Genomic DNA, 5,713 nt, shown 5'->3' on the forward strand with positions numbered 1-5,713 from the left:
TCGATGAAGTCTGAAATGAAGACGTGCTTTTATGCTGAAAGGCAGCTTGTCTGTTCTTTTTGAATACAAACCATAATTTGATACCAGAGTGAGGGAGCCGTTCTCCACCCCCAGTTCTGCAACATTTGCCAGCTGAGCTTCTGGGAGACTCCTGAAGTTGTCAGCCCCATTTTTAAAAGAGGTGCAGGATTTCAGTCTCATTCACTTGATTCATGACTACCACTTAATCCTAACCCTGCCTTGAACTCTTAGCAGGAGTGACTCGAGCAACACTACAGTATAAGCTCAGTTTATCAGCAAAGGCTGCAGATGTCCCTGTTCACCAGCTCCCACTAGTGGTACATGCCCTGGTCACCTCTCGTTTGGACTACTGTAATGCGCTCTACGTGGGGTTACCCTTGAAAATGGTCCGGAAATTACAACTGATACAAAATGCGGCGGCTCGACTACTTCCGAATAGTTGCCGCCGAGATCACATCACACCAGTGTTGTTCGACCTACACTGGCTACCAGTTGTTTTCCGAGCCCAATTCAAGGTGTTGGTATTGACCTTTAAATCCCTACACGGTTCCGGCCCAGTTTATCTTACGGAGCGCCTTCAACGCCACCAATTATGCCGCCCGACAAGATCGGCCACACAGGGCCTTCTCTCAATCCCGCCAACAAAAACAGCCAGATTGGCGGGTACAAGAGAGAGGGCATTCTCAGTGGTGGCCCCCACTCTCTGGAACTCCCTCCCACAAGACCTCCGGCACGCCTCTTCCCTAAATGTGTTTCGGAAAGCCTTAAAGACCTGGCTCTTTCAGCAGGCCTTCGGGGTATCCGGGGAGGGTTAATTGTTATAACTGAAATGCCTCCTGCCCCGTTTTAATATTGTTGCTGCAGATGTATTTTTTTATATTGTATTACTGTATTTTATTAATTGTATTTTAACAATTTTGTAAGTCGCCTAGAGTGGCCATTGGCCAGATAGGCGACGAAGAAATTAAATTTATTATTATTATTATTATTAGATGGGCAGTCTTCGACATTTTAGAGTTTCAGCAAGCACATTATTTAAAAGTACAATATTTTTCCAAATAAAAATAAACTAGTTTTATTTTTGGATTGCTTATCTCTGGGGAAAAATATTTGCACAGCTGTAGCCCAGCCTCCTGTCCACCCCCCAGCATGCTTTATGGCTTCTCTCTGCTTTTTTCACCCCTCTCCCCTCCCCCTCTTCCCTGCTCTACAATTGTTTTTTTCATTTGCTCTTACTGTTTGTTTCAGGCTGGGCCTTGAGTCACAACCATAAATCACTTCTGAAGTAAAAGTAAGACTCAAGTCTGCTCCACATTTTTAGGAATAAGAGAATTTTGTTGGCAAGCAGTTCCAACCAAGGAATTTGCTTTAGAAATGTGGGAGTTAATCTGGAAAAGACATAAGTAAAGCAGATCCAGAAGCAGTGACACAGAATGTTTTGGACAGAGTAGCAGTTCCCTCTGAGGGATCTCCTGGGCCTGGATGGGGTCAGTTGTTGGCAGGGGCTGGGCTTTGGCTGTCCTGCCTTTTTCTGGGGAAGACAAATCTGGCCACTGTCACACATGATGCTTCAGTTACATATTATACTACAGCAATACTGTCTATGTGGGGCTGCCTTTGACTAGTGCTTTAGGAACTGCACCAGGAGATTTATAAGATTTCCACTCTTCCCTTCCCTTCCCCCACCCCCCTTACACTGATTGAAAAAGATCCACCTTTGGTATATCGTACATTAAAATGCTGGAATTGTGCATCTTTTTCTTTGGGCGTTGTTGATTACAAATGAAATCTGGCATGCCATTGATTTTTCTGGAAGGGCTTCCACATGCCTTTAAAAGCTGAGGTTGTTTATTTATAGAAATCTCCATACTGTGCTTCAGTAGAAACTCCCAGGGTGGTTTTACATGAAAACAGGCAGAAATTAAAAAGGCAAAATTTTCTTAACCACTGAGATGTGGAAGCAGGCAAAATGTGTGCATGTTGAATTCTTGCCTGTCATGGAGCTACTGCTGATATAGGAGGGTAAATCTAATCACATTTTGCATTGTTAATATGCATTGTGATTTCTTCTGACAAGCTGATGACCAGGGGTGGGTGAGGCTTTTAGATGAAACATCGTTCTGGCTGTAGTTTCACCTGTTGTTTGTTGATCTTTGGCTGAAAAGCAGCATATAGATTTTACCAAATAAGTAAACAAGCCAGCTTTACCCCTTAGGAAGAGTCTTATGGAGAAAAATTCCCACCCAAAGCCTGGCACTGGCTGGGCAAAGGTGCCTGGGAGACCTGACTTACCCAAACAGCAGGACAGAAGGTGAAAAGAGCCCTCCAGGTGCAGAACAGTCAAGTACACAAAGGCTGATGCCAACAACGGTCGATGTGCCAGAGTCCCCTGGGTCTAAGAGAAGAAATGAGTTAAAAAGAATAAGCAAAGACATAAATTAAAGGGTTCTTGGAACTGTCCTAAGACACTAACGGCCAAAATGATGTGGAAACTAGCACTTAAATTTCATTGTTGCTTGAGCTCACACCTAGAGCTTGTACAAACACAAGCTTCCAGTTCTACTGCTGCTTGGCCAAATAGGCTGTTTATTGTGCTGCTGTTCCTTCAGAGAATGCCACCACAGTTTGATGTCAGTTGGCTACACAGGGACAGTGAAAACCAGAGATTTAGCCTTGGGACAACGGAGCTGCAGATCAAGTTTATCCCCACTGGAGAAATGATCCATCCGGCTGGTCAGGATCAAGAGGCCAAGCCTGTAAGCCTGGTTCTTCTGCTGCGTAAACCTACATTCCTTTTCTTGACTTGGTAACTTGTGGTGGTGGGGGAGGGAAACACCATTGGAGTAAGGGGCCTTTGTGGGTGGGGACAGGGAATGTAGCAAGCCATGCTTATGAAGAGAATGCAGATATTACCCAGTGAGGGCATCAAACTTGGAAAAAATTGGGTGGAGGAGGTGGCGATGGTAGCCATTTACTCTCCCTTCTACCTTTCAGACCACTAGACATGCTACAGAAAGTTAAAATCATTGAAATGTGTTAAGATAGTCGAGTACCAGGTGGACAAATTAGCAAAATGCTCCAGCCACCTTTCCGATCAGTTGTGTTTCAGGCTGTTTCTACAGAACTGATTTGCTGAATGACTAGATTTAGAATACCAAGTAGTTAGTGACCAATAAGGGCTAACAGAAGGAAGCATTTGTGGCTCGAGCTTCACTCATCCTCCCACAAAAGCAACTGAACGGAATACCTCCAAGAGTCCTTTGAGGGGGAACCTATAAAAACATGCAAACTAAAGCTGACAAATGCTGACCCCCCCCCCTCACTTTATGAGCTTCCATGTGAATAGCTGCTCCGTTGCCTTGAATTTAGGTTATCTTCAGGTTTCAAATCCTGTTTGTGCAAGTGTCCAGGCAGGATTCAGAATTTAACAGGGCAGGTCAAAAAGGTTAGAGTAGACTTGCTGGTTTCACTGGAACCTTCAAAGACAAACAGTTTATTACCCAGAGATGTTTGCTCTTGCCCTTATACAACGAAGGGGCAAGATGATTTGTGTTCTGCCTGTATTGTGCATTGTCTTAGCCAGCAGTTTTTATCTTCTCCAGTGTCTATTGTGGTGGGACTATGGGCAGGGCCGTGGGACATTGGTGACTCTGTCTGATGTGGGAGCCACAGGGGAAAGTCCTCCTTGACCTGTGCTCCCTGGCTAAAACGTGAGTTTAGCCCAGGACTCTTTCCCCACTATCCAGGGGTTCCTAGCATTGCAGGGGCCAAGCCCAGTTATCATGGCTAGATTTGCCTCTGTCCCTTTGGATTTGTGTGGGTTCTCAATCTGTGTACTCTTGTGGTACCAGCTGATGTTCAAATATGAAATGACAACAATTGTGGGGAGGAAACCTCACAGGCCAGGTGGCATGCTGGGTTGCCTTAGCCAGCTGGTGGAGCCTGTGATGACTTGCCAGTAGTCAAATGCCAGCGGTTCCACCCATGATGAAGGGGGTGGCAGCTGCTGCTGGCAGGACACTGAAGGACCAGGAAGTATTGGCTTCATCTGGGAGTAGCCAAGGAAGAGTCATACGGACCAGCCTCCACCCTGAGCTGATGCCTGGGCCTTCTTTTGAGCTTCTGGCTTGCTGTGTCTGTCTCTTGCCCTGTCCCCTTTCCCTGGACCAACGCCGTCTCCCTCTGGGCTGGCTGGCTTCAGGGGTTGGTTATGTTTGAGCTCTGCCATAGATTAACTAGATGTTTTCTAGAATGTTTCATGCATGCTTACTTTCTTGGTCTCGGTGTTCCCATCTGTAAAATAGGTGCATGTTTTCTAGAATGCCACAAAACACTCCATTATTGAATACTACACTGCATATTTGTTTGTGATGTGACTTGACATGGCTGGGTTCAGTTATCTACTCTGCATACATTCTTAATTCCTGCTTCATGCAGGTGACATGACTAGCGTGGTTGTGTTAAACTGATCTGTGGTGAACTGATACTGTGTGTGAGTGAAATTTATTGTTGACAGGGGACTATGCATCTTATGAGCTGGGCTCTTCTGTGGGCTCAGTCTCATGCCTGACTACGCTCCTCCTCCAGGACCCTTGAGCTGCCATTTTGTGATCAGCTCCAGTTGGTGAACCCGAGGCTCTTGTAAACAGTCTGCCCATTCCTGCTCTAAAGGAGTTGGCATTTCACTTTCCCCATTTCACTTTTTCATCTGTCTGCAAGAGACACCCAGCACCTTGTTGGACAGTTGCAGAAGCAATTTTACAATACATTTTGTGTTACAGCTGTTGCATCTCCATGGATCTAACATTCACCACTGTATGCTCTAACTTGGGTTGCAACTAAGATATTCTTCTCCCTCCAACAATGCCACTGTTTCATCCAAATGTGCCAGAGAGCTATGGGACTGATGAATAGTTCCATGCTATATTTTACTGGTTTCACATGATGGCTTCCCACTTCTTATCAGTCCGTATGCCACAGGATGAACTTCAGTGTGAGCAACGGACCCAAAGCTAACTCACTCCTGACACAGGTGCTAGAAGAGTTTTTGCTGTTTTAAATGGTTTTGTTATCCAAAGCTAGTGGCTTGACATTAGTCATCATACACAATTTTAAGGTGGTGGTAATCAATCTTGTTTCACATGCTGTGAAACTGCTTCTTTTGTCTGTCCTATCAACTGATGATGATGACCACTTTCCACATGTATGCCCAATACAATATAATAAAAACAGCACAAAAAATAATTGACAACAGAGACCTTTTCATCCAGCTGAGAAAGCTTGTAGGAACAAAAATTTATCCAACTGTTTCCGGAAAGTGCAGATAGTGGGCGCCCGTTGTATCTTGACAGGGGCAGCCCTCAGCCCTGTGCCAATGAAAGGGCACAAAGCGCTTACCACAGCTGGCTAACCTGTGGGGCCCTCCAGGTGTTGTTGGACTACAATTCCTATCATCCCGCCCACTGGCCATGTTGGCTGATGGGAGTTGGAGTCCAACAGCATCTGGAGCACAGCTTCCCCAGCCCTGGCCTAAGTACTCTTGCTGTGGAAGATACGATCCAAACTATTTAACAACAATCAAGAGTAGCTCCAACACCCGGCAGGTGATGACAGAGGCCAGGAATTTCCTGCAAGTCTTTTGAGGGCTCTGAGCTCATTTTTTTGCAGTCTGTTAGGCCTTTCTGAAACTAGC

Source organism: Rhineura floridana, chromosome 21 (genome assembly GCF_030035675.1).
Source record: "Rhineura floridana isolate rRhiFlo1 chromosome 21, rRhiFlo1.hap2, whole genome shotgun sequence".
In the NCBI taxonomy this organism is placed as follows: Eukaryota; Metazoa; Chordata; class Lepidosauria; order Squamata; family Rhineuridae; genus Rhineura; species Rhineura floridana.